Source organism: Temnothorax nylanderi, unplaced genomic scaffold, assembly GCF_030848795.1.
Source record: "Temnothorax nylanderi isolate EJ_2023f unplaced genomic scaffold, tnyl_v1.0 TNYL_tig0437_pilon, whole genome shotgun sequence".
In the NCBI taxonomy this organism is placed as follows: domain Eukaryota; kingdom Metazoa; phylum Arthropoda; class Insecta; order Hymenoptera; family Formicidae; genus Temnothorax; species Temnothorax nylanderi.
This window is the reverse complement of record NW_027249499.1, coordinates 51,608-74,454: the sequence shown is the minus strand read 5'-3', so window position 1 is coordinate 74,454 and position 22,847 is coordinate 51,608. Positions and strand designations below refer to the sequence as shown.

General features: G+C 35.5%; 1 long non-coding RNA gene and 1 pseudogene across 2 annotated transcripts; one reads left to right on the top strand and one right to left on the bottom strand.

Moving 5' to 3' along the window:
• The first annotated feature begins 55 nt into the window (after positions 1 to 55).
• Positions 56 to 835, top strand: LOC139782755 (uncharacterized). 2 transcript variants are annotated; one of them, XR_011720983.1, is made up of 3 exons: positions 56 to 189; positions 276 to 482; positions 791 to 835. It is a non-coding gene; the product is annotated as an uncharacterized lncRNA (long non-coding RNA). The 2 variants fall into 2 exon arrangements; XR_011720984.1 differs by lacking the exon at positions 791 to 835 and having other exon boundaries at positions 276 to 580.
• A 1,133-nt stretch (positions 836 to 1,968) lies between these two features.
• Positions 1,969 to 4,674, bottom strand: LOC139782749 (uncharacterized; annotated as a pseudogene).
• Between the last annotated feature and the right edge of the window lie 18,173 nt (positions 4,675 to 22,847).

Genomic DNA, 22,847 nt, shown 5'->3' with positions numbered 1-22,847 from the left:
GAGTAAATTATCGTAAAGTTACTGTAAAAGTAACACTCGCGTATAAAACATAGTATAAGAGAGGAAGAATTTTCTGAAATGAAAACTGTGTGCTCATTTCCCGGTTGTAAATCGGGAAGTGCTAGTGAAAAGAGAAATAATAAATTACATGGTTTAAAGAATAAAACCATGTTTAAATTTCCACGAACGGTTTGTATTTACATCAATACAAAATTCACATATTTGAATTAATTTGCCTGAAATATTTAATATTTTTACAATATTTATTGGTCTAGGATAAATTTCCATTTATTCGACAAAAGTGGGAAGATATTATCGGTCGCAAAGCAGAGGATACCGAAGTTCTTTGTGAGCTTCACTTCAGATCAGAAGACATACGAAGTAATTATGAAATACTTCTTTCAAGTGGTGTACATCATACAATGGAACGTGGAAAAGTCACTTTAAACTCGACAGCAGTTCCTCAAGAAAACGTGTGTAAAGTGAGTACTTTTTTTGTGAAAAATGCAAATATAACGCTAAGTGTTAAAGCATTCAACTTTATCTTTCAAGTATTTGTATAAATATATTTATGTTTTTCTGCTTTCTGCTATTCTGTCAAGTAAATTCCCTCAGTGAGCTGTACAATATTTTCTTTTGTCATTTTTTTATATAAACTATATATTCCTTTTTATCTCCAAAACTAAATCATCACAGAAACATTTTTCTTCCTTCATATATTTTTCTAAAACATGAATATTGATTTAATTACTTTATTATTATTATTATTGTTCTTTTTTTGAAATGCCAGAATAAAGAATTTGAGAATAATGAACTCAGGACAGCAACAGCAGAGATCTGTTGGTAAATATGCAGAATTGTGGCTTCCTCACCGATTTCGTTAAACTTAGGCTTAATCGACGCGTTTTTGCGTGAAACGAAAGAATCTGGCAGAAAAAAGTGTCGCTCTGCCCCGCGAAGCGAGATATTAACAGTTAAAGTTGACGACTATCAGGTTATGAGACCTGTCATACCGACGAGATGTAGCGACTACGAACATGCCCCGTGGCCATATGCGCATGCTCAGTGGCCGCACGCGCATGCAAGAGGTCACGTGACAACTGTTTGGTTGGTAAGTCAGAATAAGTGTAACATAATTCGAAATGATATTCTTTCGGCGTATAGATTAGTGACGCGCTTTAAAAGTATTTAAGTGTTTAAATCGCGTCAACTAACCTATGTAGGTTAGTGACGCGATTTAAGCCACTCGGCATGTTATGTTGCTGAAATATTGAAATATTCGGAAATGGTGCAGAAATATTTCGTTAACATTTCATTTGTAACTATGCATCTGAAATATTTCAGAAATGTACCTGCATCATGTTTTTTATAATATTGCATTAACAATATTTCTGAAATCTTTCAGAAAGTTGTTTACAATATTTGTAAGTTTCTGTAATATTGCAAAAAAATGTAGCAGATGCAATATTTCAGAAATATTTCTGAAACATTATAAAAGTAATATTACGTTTGCATTGCACGAATAATATTTCTGTAACATATCAAACGCAACATTGCATTTAAAATATTTCTGAAAAATTTCTGAAAGATTGCGTAGATAATGAAAAATTGAATTGCAGGCAGTGAATTTCTACAATATTGCAGAAGAAATATTGCAGATGTAATGGTTTAGAAACATTTCTGATACATGATAAAACTATTATTACGTTTACATTGCACGCGTTATATTTTTGAATGTTTCACATACAACATTGCATTTGTAATATTTCCGAAAAATTGCTGACAGACTTTAGAACTTATAAAAAATTAAATTTATTATTATATAATATTGCATTTTATTGCATTTTTTCTCTTTTATTAAGAATTTTTTAATATTCCAAATTTTGTCATATGGCATTTTTAATATAAAATATAATATTTAATAATATTTAATATAAAATAATATTCGACGCTGACTGGCAAAAAAGATTTATTCGTATATCTGTATTGTTTATTTTTATGCGATAGCTTTATGCTCACCAAAATAAGCAAGTATAAGAAAGAAAGAAGCGCCAGAGTCAGAGGATCACCACTACCCTGTTCGATCATCGATGTCAAGCAACAAGGCGCCGGTATACTACTTGGATGAGTGACCGGCTGAGAGAGTGGATTTCTTCGGACAAATGCGCGGCGGCTATACGCACATGGCTTAATATATTTTTTTTTTGTTCCGGTAACAAAATATTTCATTTTTCACATATCAACAAATAGTTTTTGCGTCAGTAACAAAATTTTGTTTGCTAATACAAAACATTTTTCTCAGTGTAAAATGTATTTGAAATATCTCTGAAGTGTTTCTGCAATATTTCGTAGATATATTTCAGAAATATTTCAGAAATATTGCCGAAATCTTTCAGCAAAGTTGCATTTGAAATAATTGTGCCGATTGAAACATTGCAGAAATGTTGCAGAAACGGTCGTGAAATATTTCTGAAATATTGATGAAAGGTGTAATATTTCAAATGGAATTTTGCAGAAATGTTTCTGAAATATTACATGCCGAGTGGGAAAAGTATTTAAGTGTTTAAAGCGCGTCACTAAAACCTAAGCAGGGCGCACATGTGTGTGCCTTGCTTTAACGAAAATCACAAATTCTATAAAGCAGGGCATACATACACACGTGTGTGTGCCCTGCTTTAATGAAAATCACAACTTCTATAAAGCAGGGCATACACACCTGTGTGTGTGCCCTGCTTTAACGAAAATCATTAAACAGTTAAATACTTTTAAAGCGCGTCACTAATCTACATAGGTTAGTTGACGCGCTTTAAACACTTAAATACTTTTAAAGCGCGTCACTAATCTATACGCCGAAGGCGTGTCCTAAAATCAGTGAGGAGGCCAAGCCCCCCCCCCCTCCGCTCACACTTCTAGGTTCACTCACACCGATCATGGGGGAGGTGCAGGGGGGGCGAAGCCCCTCCGCCCACGCATGTACTTTGATATATTATATAGTATATATTGACGAGTAGGGATGCAATAATATTAACATAATTTGATAGACAAATTAATAAATTATTTAATAGAACATAATGTCATAAGTAACAAAATACATTATCCAAAGTGCAATAATAAATTAAAATTAAACAGAAATAATTTCTCATTTTGTTGTTAAAAAGTATCATATGAGAAAAATAAACGTAAAAAATATGTGAAGAAACAATGCACATTTAAAGGAAGTGTTAGATTTAATACATGGTTTAGCAGATCTAACTTAAACTTGTAATTATGTAGCCTCCGAGACATCTGCTTCATCGTCCACAGTCTTCGGTGGATACAATTCTGCAATTGCACGGAAAAAACTGCTTAAGCGATCTTCATAAGCATGAACGCGTTTGAAGAGATATTCAGCTAAATATCCCACTAAATGCAAAGAACGCGTTCCATACCGTGGGATATTAGCCCTTACTTCTCTCCAAACACGTTCAATGTGCTGAGTGTGGGCTCCTGAATAGACAAACAAATAGAAATTAATAATGCTAAGTTTAGTGTTGTGTACTTCGAATGCATAATGTTGCTCTTTATATATTTGCAATGTAATTACCGGTATCTGGGTCGACGAAATTCATCGAGTGATTTACTGTTAGATGTTGGAAGCCTTCACTGTTTAAACAGTTGTACGACTTCCAACAATCTGACATTATCGTCGTCCCAGGTAGAATCCACTCCTTGATCAGCTCAAGCAGAGTTTTTTCCGTGCGGTCTTGCACTGGCACAATAAAAATTTTTTTTGTGCCACGTTCGTATCCACCGAAGATCTACTTTCCCTCGATTATTCGGCCACGATTGTATTTCCTTTTGCCGATTTTTGCTTCGTCTATTTCGACGATTATATTGGATCCTCCAAGTTTCGCTGAATTTTTTTCGGCCCAATATATGCAAACCTATTATATTTAACATAACAAATTCTATAAATATATATCTATTTAACATATATTTATTGTATTAAGTATATTAAATTATACTTACTTCTCGGCAAAAAGAAATCCAGTCAACAACCGAGTGCTGAGTAAGCTGCAATTCTGTGCACAAAAACATTTGTCTCGGAGGTCTTAACATAATAAAATATGCAGTCATCCTGCATATTGTTTCCAGGCTTAAGTTAAAATTGCTGAACCATGTATCACATCTAACACTTCCTTTAAATGTGCATTGTTTCTTCACATATTCTTATGTTTATTTTTCTCATATAATACCTTTTGACAACGAAATGAGAAATTATCTCTGTTTAACTTTAATTTATTATTGCACTTTGGACAATACATTTCGTTACTTATCACATTATGTTCTATTAAATAGTTTATTAATTTGTCTTTATCGTGAGTCAATGCCAAAAACTCGTGCAGCTGCATTTTGACACAATAACTAATGATAAAACAAAAGAATATCATTTCGAATTATGTTACACTTCTGACTTACCAACCAAACAGTTGTCACGTGACCTCTTGCATGCGCGTGCGGCCACTGAGCATGCGCATATGGCCACAGGGCATGTTCGTAGTCGCTACATCTCGTCGGTATGACAGGTCTCATAACCTGATAGTCGTCAACTTTAACTGTTAATATCTCGCTTCGCGGGGCAGAGCGACACTTTTTTCTGCCAGATTCTTTCGTTTCACGCAAAAACGCGTCGATTAAGCCTAAGTTTAACAAAATCGGTGAGGAAGCCACAATTCTGCATATTTACCCAGATTTCGATCGCGTGAATCTCCGCGAAGCACAAATTATTTTCCACAACACTAACGAATTTACGGTTAACGAATACGTGCCACGCGTCGTACATCTAACAGTCGGAATACGATGCTCGTGCGACGCTAATCACAAGCAACGAGCACTTTACTTGAGACGAAAGAATAACGCGTATAAGAAAGCAATATCAGAACGAAGCTGCGATCCACAGGATTCACTCGCTACCCGACGGACGCGAGCGGCGAGACTCGAGAGAAGATAAGAAAGAGGCGCCAAACGCCAACGACGCCACCAAGTCACGTAACCTGATTGGCTGGCATATATATTAGCGCGCGTCAATATGGCTATAGTTGCCTACACATATTTCCATTTCATTGGCGAAAATGTGAACTAAATATTTTACGAAAATGGTTTCTAACAGATTGTGGCAACTTTTATGGCAATAAGTATGCTACGAGTTTTCCGCTTTATTCCGCTCGTTTGCGAAAGCAACCGTTGTCTGCATAATGCCTTTAAGTTGCCCTAAACGAAATTACTATTGTTCCGGTGACAGCAACATGATGGCAACTGAAGTGTGCCAAACAACCATGGCATTTCCTTTTTATGCTAAAGAACGCCTGGCTATCTGGGATATTATTGAATATATTTATTTGCAATCTTTTAAAAATATTTTTAAAAATATTTTTCTGACATAATCTAGCGGACATAGAAACATTTTAAAAATATTTTTGTGAATTATTTTAATCTTCCTAAAAAATATTTTTAAAATATTTTTAAAATATTTTGTGCTGTATGGGTATATACCGATAAAAATAAAGCAATGTGAAAGAATCGAACCATTTAAAGATGTATGTCGCTTATGTCAAAATAAAGGGATAAAGCTGAAATTTACAAAGATTGTGCACTTATATATCCCAAAAACCTGTGTTAAATTTGCGATCGATTGTCCGACCCGTTTCTGAGATATTTGCTTTAAAAGTTACAGAAATTGTACAGATATACTTCCCATGTAAATATAATATGTATCTCTGCTCATGTACGGTAAAAATGAATGAAATTTTTATGGTACACTTCTATGATATCGAGAATTGCAATTACGGTTTTTTAAGATTTTCTGTTTATATTTTTTTTTCAATTTTTTAATGATTTATTTAAACAATATCAAGTACAAAAATGGGACAAAATTGCAATTTTTACGCTTTTTCTGTCCCAATGATACCATGTTGTTTATGAATAATTTCTGAGATTAGCTCTACACTGTTTAATCAAGAAAACAAAATTATACTACATATAGCTATAGCGACATACATCTTTAAACGTATGTTAAAAGAATATATTGTACCTCATGTAGAGGAATTAATGTAAGGACATTTGATGTAAAAAATAGCTGAGAAGGCTAAAAAAGCTCAATCAATCAATCAATCAAATCTCTCTCTCACCCCTCTCTCTCCCTCCCTCTCCCTCTCTCTCTCCCTCTCTCCCTCTCTCCCTCTCTCCCTCTCTCCCTCTCTCCCTCTCTCCTCTCTCTCCTCTCTCCCTCTCTCCCTCTCTCCCTCTCTCCCTCTCTCCATTTCTCCCTCTCTCCCTCTCTCCCTCTCTCCCTCTCTCCCTCTCTCCCTCTCTCCCTCTCTCCCTCTCTCCCTCTCTCCCTCTCTCCCTCTCTCCCTCTCTCCCTCTCTCCCTCTCTCCCTCTCTCCCTCTCTCCCTCTCTCTCTCCCTCTCTCCCTCTCTCCCTCTCTCCTCTCTCCCTCTCTCCCTCTCTCCTCTCTCTCCCTCTCTCCCTCTCTCCCTCTCTCCCTCTCTCCCTCTCTCCCTCTCTCTCCTCTCTCCCTCTCTCTCTCTCTCCTCTCTCCTCTCTCTCTCTCTCTCTCTCTCTCTCTCTCTCTCCTCTCTCTCTCTCTCCTCTCTCTCTCTCTCTCTCTCTCTCTCTCTCTCTCTCTCTCTCTCTCTCGACATTAAACGTGCCAAAGGAGAGTTTCAATATGCGTCACTTAGTAATATCACCGACCCTGCTAAAATGTGGAGGAAGTTGGCTCGTCTTGGACTAGTCAAGTCAAATTTAGTTTCTCCTCTCCGCTTTTTCACACCAAATCAACTAAACTCATATTATGCCTCAGTCTCTAATTCTCAACCTCCCTGCTTGTATGCAGACTTCACTTCTGCCATGTCTTCAGTTTCTCGACCTTCTCATCGCCCTGAATTTGTCTTTTCTACTATTTCGCCTGACTTGGTGTACAAGTTCATAACTAGTGGACCGCTTCACTCTTGTGCGTCTGGCTTTGACGGCATTCCGCTTCATATTCTTCGTATTACTTGGCCCGTTATTTCTCAATGGCTCTTACCGCTGCTTAATCGCTCACTAGAGTCTTCCTTCTTTCCTTCAATGTGGAAACGCGCGCTGATCCGTCCTCTCTCGAAAATTCGTACTCCGCTATCTCCGTCCGATACGAGACCCATTGCTAATTTGCCGGAAATGTCTAAAATCCTCGAAAGAATTGTAGCCTCACAAATCACAGATTACCTAAATAAATACAACCTCTTGAATCCTAGACAGTCTGCGTATCGGGTGGGTCACAACACTCAATCTGCACTTCTGCGTGTCTGTGATGATATTAAGAGCGGAATTGACAATAGACTGATTACATTAATGATTCTATTTGATTTTAGTAAGGCATTCGATACTGTCCCACATCTACGATTGCTCATCAAGCTGAAAGAAATCGGTTTTTCTGATGCGGTTCTCGCGTGGATTTTTTCTTATCTCACTGGCCGTTATCAAGCTGTAGTGGATGATGAGGGTAATTTTTCTGAGTGGTTATACACGTTTTCGGGGGTTCCTCAGGGCTCTGTACTTGGCCCCCTTTTATTCGCTCTTTACATCAATGATATTGGAGGAATCCTGTCTTTTGTTTATCATATGCTATTTGCTGATGATATACAAATATATCTGCAGTGTTCTTTGGCTAACATTCGTCAAGCTCTGGAGCTTATTTCAAGAGATGCAAATGCGTTGTTCGACTATGCTAACTTAAATGGTCTTAAACTTAATCCGGCTAAATCAAAAGTAATTATATTTGCTAGTCGGTCTTATACCAATGATATTGACCTCGACTGCTTGCCACCTATTATTGTAAACCAGACGCCTTTACCCTTTGTAAGAGAAGTGAGGAATCTGGGTGTGACATTCATGTCTAATTTATCATGGAAAAAACATATCTTACATGTCTCTCAGAAGGTTCATCACGCTTTGTACAAGCTTAAGTTTAATAAAAGTTCTCTTTCTATCGGGTTGAGGATAAAGCTAGTATTGTCTCTAATTATGCCGCATATCGACTACTGCTGTCTGCCCACTCGGCATGTAATATTTCAAAGGCATTTCTGCAAAATTCCATTTGAAATACTAGGTGCGCAACTAAGTTTCCGGGTTTTTTTGATCAATAATAAATGGAAAATTTCAAGAGAAATACAAAAAATGGTTTATTCAAAGTATCGTCCCTCGCTAGCTATACATTTTCGCCATCTCTCTGGCAATACATGAATGCCGCGACAATAAAACGACGCGTCTTTGGACCGAAACCATTCATCCAACCAATTTTGCACTTCTTCGAAATTGGTCAAGTGTAGCCCAGCCAAGCCATGCGCCATCGACCGGAACAAGTGATAATCGGAAGGCGCCAGGTCTGGCGAATACGGCGGGTGCGGTAGCAGATCCCATTTCAGCGTTTTGATGGTGTCCTGGACGATGGAACTGCGATGGCACGGAGCGTTGTCGTGCTGCAATATCACTCGTTCGTGTCTCGTGTCCCATTCTGGCCGTTTTTCGAGCAATGTATGGTTTAAATTGATCAGTTGTTGTCGGTAGCGATGCCCATTGACAGTTTCGCCCGGTTTCAGCAGCTCATAGTACACGATTCCTTTCTGGTCCCACCAAACGCAAAGCATTGTCTTCTTTCCAAAACGATTTGGCCGTGCTGTCGATGTTGATTCTTCACCAGGTGAAAGCCACGATTTTTTGCGTTTGGGATTCTCTAAATATATCCACTTCTCACCGCCAGTAACAATTCGATGAAGAAAACTCTATCTTTCATGCCGCAAAAGCAAAATTTCGGAAGTGGCTCTTCGATTTTCCATCTATCTCTCAGTCAACTCATGCGGCACCCATTTTCCTTCCTTTTGAATTTTTCCCATGGCATGTAAACGTTTGGAAATACCTTGGTGAGTCATGTTTAATGCCTCCGCAAGTTGATCTTGTGTTTGCGTATCATCTTCATCCAATAACGCTTGCAGATCGGCGTCCTCAATTGTTTTTGGTCTTCCGGAGCGCTCCTTGTCCTCAGTGTCGAAATCGCCACTTCTGAAGCGTTTAAACCAATCTTCACAGGTAGTTTTCGATGGTGCATGTTCGCCGTAGGCCTCCTCAAGCAAACGACGTGCTTCAGCTGCATTTTTTTTCAAGTTAAAGCAGAAAAGCAAAGCTTCCCGCAAATGCTGTTTATTTGGCACAAAACCCGACATCTCCGTTGTTAGAAAAAATATTTTTGCGTTGCGATATGTGTTTATATAACGACTGGTTATTGTTAACAGATGTTCAAGCTATAACTTCAGACAACTTCAGACATGTAAGTCGAGTACATGTGTTATTGGTGCAATCTATGTGTGAAACCCGGAAACTTAGTTGCGCACCTAGTATTACATCTTTCATTAATACTTCAGAAATTTTTCACGACCGTTTCTACATCATTTCGGCAATGTTTCAATGTCCGCAATTATTTCAAATGCGACCATGCTGAAAGATTTCGGCAATGTTATGAAGTATTTCTCAAATATATCTACGAAATATTGCGGAAACACTTCAGAGATGTTTCAAATACATTTTACACTAAGAAAATGTTTCGTATCAGCAAACAAAATTTTCTTACTGACGCAAAAACTATTTGTTGATATGTGAAAAATAAAATATTTTATTACCGGAACAAAAAAATATATATTAAGCCGTATATGTGCGTATAGCCGTCGCGCGTTTGTCCGAAGAAATCCGCTCTCTCAACCGGTCACCCATCCAAGTAGTATACCGGCGCCTTGTCGCTTGACATCGATGATCGAACAGGGTAGTGGTGATCCTCTGACTCTGACGCTTCTTTCTTTCTTATACTTGCTTATTTTGGTGAGCATAAAGCTATCGCATAACAATATTAACAATACAGATATACGAATAAATCTTTTTTGCCAGTCAGCGTCGAATATTATTTTATATTAAATATTATTAAATATTTTATATTTTATATTAAAAATGCCATATGACAAAATTTGGAATATCAGAAAATTCTTAATAAAAGAGAAAAAATGCAATAATTATATAATAATAAATTTAATTTTTTATAAGTTCTAAAGTCTGTCAGCAACTTTTCGGAAATATTACAAATGCAATGTTGTATGTAAAACATTCAAAAATATAACGCGTGCAATGCAAACGTAATAATAGTTTTATCATGTATCAGAAATGTTTCTAAACCATTGCATCTGCAATATTTCTCCCGCAATATTGTAGAAAATTCACTGCCTGCAATTCAATTTTTCATTACCGACGCAATCTTTCGGAGATTTTTCACAGGTATTTTAGATGCGGTGTTGCGTTTGATATGTTACAGAAATATTATTCGTGCAAAGTAAACCTAATAGTGCTTTTGTAGTGCTTTGGAAACGTTTCTGAAATATTGCATCTGCTACATTTTTTTTACAATATTACAGAAACTTATAAATATTGTAAACAACTTTCTGAAAGATTTCAAACATATTGTTAATGCAATATTGCAAAAAACATGGTGCAGGTACATTTTTGAAATATTTTAGATGCATAGTTGCAAGTGAGATGTTAATGAAGTGTTTCTGCATTGTTTCCGAATATTTCAATATTTCAGCAACATAACATGCCGAGTGGGTGGTTTATCACGGCTTGAGTGGAGAGTTGAACAATGTATTGCAGAGACTTGTCAACTGTTGTATTCGTTTCATTTTTTATCTTAAGCGTGATGAACATATCACTCCGTTTAGACGCCAACTGAGGTGGCTTTCAGTTGAAAATAGAAGATTGTATTTTCTCGGCTACCAAACGTTTCGTATACTTCATATGTCATCTCCTTCTTATCTGAGTGAGCATTTCATTTTACTTGATCCATCGTTGAGGAGATCTGACCGCCTTGCATCACAAACTTTTCATGTTCCTTCCCATAGAACAAATACCTACAGAAACTCTTTTCATCTTTCCTCGATCTATTTCTGGCATTCTCTTCCTTCTAATATCACTTCGGCTTCTTCATTCCCTTCCTTCAAGAATCTTCTTAAAAAGTTTCTGCTTGCTAGTGAACTGTGATGTATTGATTTGTTTTTCCTCAATTTCTTTCTTTATTATTAGTTTTAAGTGCGTTAGTTCTTAGTTTTATTTCTGTACTTGTTGTATTAGTTTTAAGTGCGTTATTTTATACTGTAGTTTATATTATTTGTACTATTCAATATTGCAGTTTTGTTGTGTTTCACTGCATCTCTAGTCTGTTGCTAGTGCAATATACTGTGTATTTATGTATATTTGCCCTTTAGCCATGCTTGGACATAATAAATCATATCATATCATCCCTGCTTAAAAGATCTGATAGAATTAGATTAAAAAAAAGTCTATATAATCCTATCGTGTTTTTGGTTCATAAATATCAGATAACAAATCTGATATTTTTGATAAATGTTCTATCATTTTTTATGATATTTAGCATATAATCTAGTAATCGTTCTTCATCGGTATTTATCTGACTGTGTTTTATCGAAAATAATAATATGCTATCGTGTTTTTGGTTCATAAATATCAGATAACAAATCTAATATTTTTGATAAATGTTCTATCATTTTTAATGATATTTGGCATATAACCTAGTAATCGTTCTTAATCGATATTTATCTGACTGTGTTTTATCGAAATTAATAATATGCTATCGTGTTTTTATTGAAATGTCTTATCAACTGTACATCAGTTTCTATCGTTTTAATATGGTTAATGAATCGTTTGAATCGGTTTTAGTCAATCCATTTCAATCGTTACGAATCCGTGAATTAAGGAATCAGATTCATACCGATTCATTTCTTTCAATCAGTTTTTATATGTTCCTATATATATATATATATATATATATATATATATATATATATATATATATAGGAAGAGATCCCTCCGGTTACAATACTGGATTTCTCTGCTTTTCGCCTCGCAGGAGGTCTGCTTATATATTGTGACTGGATGTATTTTAAATACGAGAAGCGCTTTTTATCATGCACGGCCTAGCGGCATTGTCGCAAACTAATCGCCGATTGGTTGATGCGGATTCAATTTATATCATTAATATACGATAGAAAACGAAGCGATTTGCTGCCGTATAGAAGATGATAGATTGTATGTCAGAAAATCCTGATAAGAAACGATAGGAATAGATGATAAGTTTTATCTATATAAGTTCATATAAACAGTAAATCGTAATTTTCTGATTGAATTAGATAACTCAACAGGCTGTATAGAAAAGCAGATATTTGTTTACAATAGTATTTAATCGTTTAAATAAGATAAAGTTAAGAAACGATAGGAATAGATAAGTTTAACTACCAAATATAGGTTTATATAAACAGCAAATCGTAATTTTCTGATTGAATTAGATAACTCGACAGGCTGTATAGAAAAGCATATATTTGTTTACAATAGTATTTAATCGTTTAAATAAGATACAGTTAAGAAACGATAGGAATAGATAAGTTTAACTACCAAATATAGGTTTATATAAACAGCAAATCGTAATTTTCTGATTGAATTAGATAACTCGACAGGCTGTATAGAAAAGCATATATTTGTTTACAATAGTATTTAATCGTTTAAATAAGATACAGTTAAGAAACGATAGGAATAGATAAGTTTATCTACCAAATATAGGTTTATATAAACAGCAAATCGTAATTTTCTGATTGGATTAGATAACTCGACAGGCTGTATAGAAAAGCATACATTTGTTTACAATAGTATTTAATCGTTTAAATAAGATACAGTTAAGAAACGATAGAAATAGATAAGTTTAACTACCAAATATAGGTTTATATAAACAGCAAATCGTAATTTTCTGATTGGATTAGATAACTCGACAGGCTGTATAGAAAAGCATACATTTGTTTACAATAGTATTTAATCGTTTAAATAAGATACAGTTAAGAAACGATAGGAATAGATAAGTTTTCTATAGTAACCGAAATGTGAGTCCGATTGAAACGATAGTTTATCATAAAAGTAGATACATTTTCAATAAAGTTTGAATCTGTTTCCATCATTTTCAATCGGTTTTTTTAAGCAGGGATATCTCTCTCTCCTTCATTATATGAGTCGTAATTGAAGTCACCTATTATAATTCTTTCATTACTTACTGACTTGCTTCAAATATTACATTAGTTCATACCTAAACATAGTTCTAGGTACTGATGGAGATTTATAACCAGTAATGATTTCCACCTCATTTATGGTTATATATATATATATATGTATCAAATCTATATGACGATATTGACAATTTATAATTTCATCTTTTTGTATATGGTCATTAATAAATGCGTTCACTTCTTTTCGGATAAAGCATATTATTACTTTTGGTAAACGTTTATCATAATTATCTGATCAGAAAAAAATATTAAATCCTTCAAATGTCAAATTATCTGTTTTGATTGTTTGTGATTCTGCAAAAACTAATGAATCGGCTTGTTTATACCACTTATCACAAGATATATTGATTAAATTTTTATTCAGTGATCGTACGTTCTGGTATATAATTTTTATTCGATTTCCTTCTATTACTTTGGAATATGATAATTTAAGACACTTCTCTTCTCTTAAACGTTTCATTTCTAACTCCAAAGGATTATCTTTGGATGGTTTTTTTGGTGGTGTAAAACTTCCAAGCAGAATGTATAAATCAGATAATTTTGTCACTCTACTCAGTGTTACGTATAGCATTGGCCTCGTCATACGACAATTATTTCTTGAATCAATACATACTTTTTCGTAGGTTTGACCTTGACTCTTATGTATTGTCAAAGCTTCGGCAGGCATAATGGGAAATTGTTGTCTTACGATTTCATACCCCATTCTTTCATTAATGTTCAATATGACAGAGAGTGGTGATATATAGGAACCAAACACATTTCTATAGAATTTAAATTCATATATTTTACGTATGGTCTCCGTTGTTCCACACCAATTCTATTATTATTGAAATCTAGCCATATTTTAATTGGTTCTTCTGTACCTTGTTTAAACGTTATGTTCTTCAATATGCCACAAGCTCCGTTAACTAGGTTTCCAAAAAGATCGGTAACGAAAAACTATACACTCTATAACACTCCCCGTAAAATTCTACCCCTATTTCATATACTTTTGGTAAAAATTCGGTCGAATAGTTTAAGAGTGTATAAAGAACATACATACATACATACATACATACATACATACATTCTATTTTATATATATAGATTATGTATTTAATACCCACTTTTAATACTACTTTGTAAGCCAAGCCACCACATTCTGTTCTTTTTTATTTTTTTATGATGTAAGTAATTTATTTCGCAATTTACTATTGACTTTTCCTAAAATTGTATCTTTGGCTTTATATTCATAAGCTATACCATCTTTTAAATCAATTTTTACTTTGTTAAAACTATCAACTGATTGATTATCAGCATATAATCTGATTGCATCTTTTGGGACGTATTCTTCTGTAGACTCTCTTGACTTATAATTAGAGCAATATCATTTTCAGACATTGTTCCTCCTGCAAGGTTGTTAAGAGCTTCAATAAATGTTTTATCTTCTCTTTGTCTCATTATTTCCATTAACTCAAAAAATTCAAAATCACTCCGTAGAACATTTTCTGAAAATACGCTTAACGTGCACGATTTCGGGCATAAATATATTGAACTATCCATAACCGGTGGTAATTGATCAAGATCACCGACCGCCAAGACAGAAACTCTACCAAAACTTCTATTACGACCCATTATTTGTCTTAATCTTGTATCGATTCGACTAAACATCGTACTATCCACCATCGATATTTCATCTATAATTAATAATTTTAATTCAAATAAGTTTTCTCGAATAGTATTTACCTATTTGCCCTGTCTGCTGACAGTTCTGGCATTTGTCCTCCATACTAGATAGATAAATTTATTGTGTATCCCCGTAGGGTTTACAAGGCGTTTTTGTGAGGAACGTACCCAAACCTCTTACATAAACTCCCCTTCGCGCCCTGGCCTTATGCGACCTTACAATTTGCCTAAATTCCCTCTCCCTCCCCCTCTTCCTTCCCCCCTCTGTTTGTCTTCCTCCGCTTCCTCCGGTTCTACGTCCGTCTGCTTCGATCCTTCCTGTCTCGGCTCCTCCCTGTCCTCGTCCGGATCCCTCAGAAGCTCCTCCGCCTTCACCTACAGCCCTTCCGCATATTGCTCTCCTCTCCTTTATTCTACTTTCCTCTCCCTCCTCCTTCCCTTGTCTGTCTCTTCCTTCTCCCTTTCTCTCATCCCCTAATCCTTCTCCTTACTCCTCCGACTCCCCTTTCCCTTCCATTCTTTCCCTCTCTATTTCCATCATCCATTCCTCTCCTCCCCCTTCCTCACCCAAAACCCAATCCACCGCTTCCTGCCAACTTCCTCCTCCTGATTTCCACCTTCTACATTCCTCCCACACATGCTCCCACGTTTCTTCCCTATATTCACACATCCTACATTTCTTCCTCTCTTCCCCCTCCCAGTACCTGCTCTCTCTCTCATTTCACTCCCTAATCTAAACCTTGCCACCCTTCTCCATCTGCTCTCTCCCCATCCCTTCTTCAGATATCCTGGGATACCCTCTCCCTTTATTACCTTGTACCACCTATTATAATCCGATTTCTCGATCTTCTCCCATCTCTCTTTCCTTTGCGTCTCCTTGTCTCCTCCAACTAGCTTGCGGTGCCAACCGTCTCCCTCTTCTCTCAACCTTTCAAGCTCTTTTAACCCCACTCCTCTTTCTTCAAAGAACCCTTCTCTCTCCCGTTCCCAGCTCGATCCTGCTCTCCCTTCCTTCTCCCTTCCCTTCAGCTCCTCCCAACATAACCTCGCCAGCTCACTTTCTTTTCCCTCCTCTAACTTCTTCTCGAATCTCCATGCGCTTATTCCCGCCCTCCCTCTTAATTTCTCCCTTTGGAGCTCCTCTCTAACTAAGTACCACGGCGTTTTTCCATCTACTCCCAAGACCCATCTGATATACCTTTCCTCCAACCTTTCCATTCCTTCCCTCTCTTCCCATCCCCATATTTCTGCTCCATACCCCATAACCGTTCACACCAGTCTATCAAACAGCCACATTCTTTTTCCCCAGTCTTTCCCAAATCTTCTCTTCCCTATCCCCCAAACCTTCCCCATCACCGCTGCCGCCTTCTTGATCCTTTCTCTTACCTGTGCCTCCTGCCCTCCGTTCCTTTGGAACACATATCCTAAATACCGAAATTCCTTTACTTCTCCTATTTCTTTTCCTTCCCATCTCCATCTTCTTTTACAGTCCCTTCCTCCTCCTTTCTTAAATCTCATTATTTTAGTTTTTTCCACATTTAACTCCAACCTCTTCCTACCTAGATATCCCTCTAATCTCTCAAGCATACTCCTCATTTGATCCTCATCCTCTGCAATTAACACTACGTCATCGGCATACGCCAACGTATATATATCCTCTTACCTCCTAGCATTATCCCTCCCCATTTAACTCTGCCCATTTCCTCTTCCATATCTGCTAACATTATGTTAAAAAGTAACGGACTCAGCGGACACCCCTGTCTTACCCCCCTCCCCGTCCAGAACTCTTCCCCTATTTCGTTTCCCACCCTTACCCTACTTTTCGTCTCCCTCAGAATCTCCTCCGTCCTCCTCACCAGCCCCTCCCTTATTCCTCTTTCTCTCATCGCTTTTATTAATACCCCTCTATCTACCGAGTCAAACGCCGCCTTAAGATCCACAAAACATGCTATCAGTTTTCCCCCTTTCTTCTCCAACTTTCTGTTCACCAGGTAATTCAACACATAAATGTTATCTATTGTTCCCATTCCCCTTCTGAAACCAGTTTGGTTTTGCGGTACTATTCCCTTCCCCTCTAGCTCCTCTCTTAACCTCTCTGCCAAGATTGCTGTATACACCTTATACAGCGACGACATTATTGTCACCCCTCTATACTCCTCCACCCTTGTCCTCCATACTATGTAATCGGTAATGCAAAAACAGTGTGTAACGTTACGCCATCTATTAGAAAAGCTGCTTTTCCTGAAGGTGCGCATAATAATATTTTTACCGAATTGTTCTTTTCACCAGATATATCGTCAAAATAATTCAATAATAGCTGATAAATCGCGTTGATGACTGTGCTTTTTCCAACACCCGCTGATCCGCTGACGTATAGTTTAATTGGTAAATTATCAGTTGTAAAACAATGTAAAATATGCATTGCGATTTTCCTTTGTTTGTTGTTTAATTTTTGAAGTAGGGGAGACCGGGACGAAGTCGTCACTATTTTTTTGGTGCCGATTTTTAACAACAAAGCAAATAATTTTAGTAAAATGTGGTATACTGTTGTAAAAAGTGAACCCTTGGCTACAAAATTTATAAAGACATTTTTGGTCTACGTCTTTGTTCAACTGATATAGAATGAAAACGACAAAGTTGCAAAAATTGAAATGTCAAAATTGCCGGGGCGGAGTCGTCACTCCATTCTCGGACTGAATTTTAAATGAAAATTCATAATTCCGATCGTGAAAAATGATAGGATACATTTTATTAATTATTTTTTAATAGAAAAATAGAAACATTAATTAAAAACACGATGGCGGAAAATAATTACAAGAAAAGCGCACACACTTATGTGCCCTACGCTCGCACGAAATGCACTGTTTCTCGTCAGCTCTATTCTGTCATCTCTGAGCACACGCAGCACATATTATCCAAGTCCTCGCCGGAATCCAACCACTGCTGCTTTTTTGACTTTGATTTTCATTCGAAGCCTCCATGATATGGCTTGGTGACGACTTCGCCCCGGACACAGATTTTAAGTTTGATCGCTCATGAAATATTAGAAATCAACGAAAATAAAAAATTTTCACTGGATTCGTGTTCAGAATGCATTACTCTTCAGAATCACTTATCTCGAGATTCGGAGAGAAAATAATATTTAAAATATTAAAAATTTTTGACGCGCAAAAAGTTTTACTTTTGACCTCCGAAAACACGTTTGCCTTAATGAAAATCACAACTTGGCATATAATCTCACTAAACTCCGTTGGTCACATGGGCACCATAAAAGTAGCGTTTACAATATTAATAGCGAGTTCACACAACATACAGATTTCGAGATAACTGTAGACGACTCCGCCCCGGTCTCCCCTATACTCATCATTTCTTCTTTTGTAGTTTTAGGAGGACTACTTATTTTTCTGTTATTGTCTTTCGAGCAATCGCTACATCTGTTTGACCAAATATATCTATTTTTTGTTCTTTTGGGATTTTTGTTTTCATAAAAGATTCTATCTCCTCATCTTCTATCTCTTGTTGATCTTTTTGTGCTTGAGCCAGCGCATTGTCAATTTCTGCATCATCTATCACTGAAAATTTCTTTCTATTTTTCTCAATTACATGAATATTTTCTATATAAATTTTTTCACACTCTTTTGTCTCCACATCATCTATTTCGTTTTTCCAAGGTAAGAACAACAAAACCTGTTCCCTGAAATAATTATATCTATCTTCTTGCAATTTGTAACGACGAAATCTAATAATTTCCTGTTCTTTCCGTTCTCTAAATTTCCTTTGTCTTCATCATATTCATCATCGCTATCCGTTTTGTATGTAATCCTTTTCTCTTCACAATTAGCTGCGTAATCGGCGAGACAAACATCAGAAAATTTTTGATAATTCCTATTCTTGTACTTTTTAATTATGTTTTATCTGTTGATTCGTCGCTCATTTTTCTTAAATGTTTGTCATTTTTCAACATACGAACACGTCTTTTTGTGGTACAGTATTAATATAAACAACAGCTCTATGCACAATGAAAGTGGCAGGCCAAGGACATGATAAACGGCTTCTTGTGCAGACATAGTATTACCGTTTATGAAAACGTTAGCGATCTTTCTAAACTTTTGTCTAATATTCAAATTGCCATTTTCTTAATCTTTGGCAAGAATGTTATTTCCGGGGCCCCTCAATTTGATAGGTGTATTTGATAGATCTTTCGCTGAGAAAAAGAATGCCGCAAACCACAATGCGCTACGACGTACACTTTAAAGGTGGAAGCACATAAAATTGCAGGAGCCATGGGCAGAATGCAGAAGCCATATGCGCATGCGCTATGGAATTTGTAGAGCTCTACAGATACCATAGCGCATGCGCATATGGCTTCTGCATTCTGCTCATGGCTCCTGCAATTTTATGTGCTTCCACCTTAAGTGTACGTTTGCAATCATGCTTTTTCACAGATAACTTTTTTGTTTAGAGTCTAAACCTAATTCTGACAACGGTATCGTATTTTTGGATGTAATCCGCTGGGCACGCCACAGTCTTCTTGTAACAATACATTGTAGAATTTTTATATAAAGCGAATGTTTCGCAAGTTGAGGTTAAAACAAGTGTCGGTATTACAGACGTCTTTAGGATCCCTTTAAGCAAATATTTATATTTGACATTATTGACTTTTCCTAATTTTTGTTTAGCCATAAATAAAATTCTTGTAAGTTGACACGATCTTCTATCTCTGTGCCTCGATTCAAATTTTATTCGTTGCGAGTACGTTAATTTATTTTTTTTTATCTAGAATTTTTCCTCCAAAAATTTTTGGAAACCACAATTCATCGAAATTTTCCGTTAAGTGCCAAGGGACTGGATATTTGTCTTGTCCCGGAGCTATAATTTTAATATCTGCAGATATTTCTTGGTTCCTATCGACAATAAAAACTTCATCATTTGGTTCGAAATAAAAGTCTCAAAAAAATTTAAATGTTCGATTTCATTGTTTTCCCAACTCTAATGAGTGTTTTATACATGTCAAACATTTATTTGGCAATTTTGAGAAAATTGATCGTTTCAAAGCCTGGAAAGTGCATTAAAAACGAAGAAAGTGACCCTATATGAGAAAGTGTTACCTATTCTGCGCCATATTTGGTTAAGCCCCGCCTACATGTCAGATCCTAAAGCCCGGTCTACAATGAGTTGTATCGTAAGTCGTAAGTCATAAGTGAATCGACCAATCAACGTAGAGTGTTGGTAAGATCACAACTCAGCAGTCGTTCTACTGAACGCGACCGTGGTCACAACAGCGTCGTATCCCTGTCGTAAGTCGGTGTCATAAGACTGTGTTTACATGACACCGTTAATCGGGTTTTATAACATCGGTAGTTGTCAGGAAGACCAATCGTAATCATTCTTCAGAAGAATGGAATAGCTGTGATTGACCGGCCTAAGAACTACCGATGTTATAAAACCCGATTAACGGTGCCGTGTAAACGGAGTCATACATATTGGCCAAATGCCAATATTTATGACACCGACTTACGACAGGGATACGACGCGGTTATGACCACGGTCGCGTTCAGTAGAACTAGAGACCCTCCAGGGAGAGACTAGAGACCCTCCAGGGAGAGACTGGCCAACACGCCGCCATTTGCATGCAAACAGGATATAGGATTGTACGCGGCAAAAATTAAAGTGTACCAGTTTAAAATATCATAAAAGTGTATATTATTTTAAATATAAAAATAACAAAACGCGATAAAAAAATAATAAAACATTACTAAAGGAATTATAAACAGATAAATAAGTGCTCAAATATTATTCGTGTGTATAGTTATAAAATATTTCAAATAAAATACAAATATCTACACGGTTCTACTTTGGACATTTTTCAGTAAAAAATAAAAACATAAAAAGAATTGAAATAACAAATCCAGCAATAATATTTTGTTAGCAATATCCTTCTATTAATAACTTGTATTTTGCCTTTATTAACGGTATTAAATAAATGATTTAACAGTGCTTAGCTTTTATTTGAATGTTTATTATTCTTTCTATAATTATGTACCTATTTTCAGAGCCATTATTGTATATTTGTTAACAAAATATTACTTTTAGATTAAAAATAATTTTACTTGTTATAGATTGGTTAACAAAGAGCTCCATATAATATTAAAAATAATGTAAACTTTATTGTAAAAATCAATATCTAATAAGATTATAATTCTGAAGTACAATCTATAATCACTGTAAACTATAAAAAAAAGTAAAAAAGTAAAGAACTATAAAAGAAGTAAAGATACACGAAAGAGAAATATATAATCAGTAAATAACCCAGACAGCACACATGTCCAAAAGCGGGACATAAGACGTGTAAAACATCTTTTAGACATCTTTTAAACGTCTTACGAAAAAATGGCTAAAAGACGTCTTTATGTCCCGATTTTGGACATGGTGCTGTCTGAGTAATAAATCACATTATCGTTATTAATAGGTATATTTATTTGAAAAATTCCATTGATTGATGTTTTACTCTTGCAAGATTGAACGCAATTTATTTGTTAGCTCCATCTAAAAAAGAAAAACAATTAAAATTACTTTAAATTAATTAGATTTTTATAAATTAGATTTATTAATTAGATAATTATAAAGATGTTAAATGTTTATGACCATAGCACTGAAGAAAGTCTGATAATAGGTGTGTTCATAAAAATAATAAAACAAACCCAGATAGCACAAAATATCCTAGAAGCATCCTAAATATGTCCTTGGACATCCTGAAAAATGTTTCAGGATATCCTTCAGATGTCTCTAGGATATCTTATACTATCAAGAAAATTATGAAGAATTAAAATTACAAATTTTATTTTATTAAATTTTGCATTGCCATGCTTATACTTGCAAAAATAACAGATTTATCTTGTCGTAATTTATGAGATAAAATTTTCATACGAAACATATAAAATCTACATATTATTTTTTCTTTTAAAAATGGTGGCACTTAGGTAAGAAATATTTAATTTTTTGACATTTTTCAATAAATAAATGTTTTAACTTAACTCTACTATTTTGATGTTTGCTATACTTAAGAAAAACTCGGAATATTTTTTCCATCTGTAAAAAGAAACGCAATGTCGCAGAATTAAGGAAAAATAGAGAATTGCTATGCCAAGCTCTAAGCCGTGTAAGTAGATGATAAAAAGCATTACTGCGTCTCATTGATCCAGTAGCTGAAATACATGTAATACACACTTTTTGATTTTTGAAAATACTTCTAAGTATATATATCCATCACCAATGTGATGTATTTTATTTAAGTCTGTTTTACTCCAAGAAATTACTGTTGTATTTAAATTATTATTAATGTTTTTATAAACAGAGTTATCAATTAAGGAACTTTCTGAATCGTGGTTTACAGTCAATACATCAAAGAAATCTGAAAAAAATGTTCTGTCATCTTCTTCATAACTGCTATTACTAACATTCTTCATAAATTGAGACACTGTAATTAATTTTAAATTATTTTTAAACTGAGGTGCATTAGGAATAACATTTTTACGTCTTACAGTAGAAAAAAAGTTTTCGATACAATCTTGCGTCAATCGTGCAGGTAAAAAAAATTTAAAATCTTGTTCGTTTATCAAAATCAAACTCAAGTCTAAAACTGTAGATGTTGATAATATAACTGCAGCTTGAAATGGTTTCCAATTCTCTTTTTCTCCAACTTTTAATTGAGTAAATAAGTTAATTACATCGTGTAGAAAATCTCTAGTTTTTAAAAGTTTTTCAGGATTTAAAGAGCTGAGGGCAAGAGAAACATTTCTACTCGCCATAATATCATACCAACGCCTTAAAAAATCTATAAACCATGCAGTGGTTTGCCGAGTATCATGTTGATTATTATCTGCTAAAAACTTTAAAGAAGAACTGACATCTCGATTAATAACTTTCAATGCATTTGAAACTTTCATTTTTTGAAAGTGATCTTTTGATACTAAATTCTCCTCTCGCATATTTGGAGC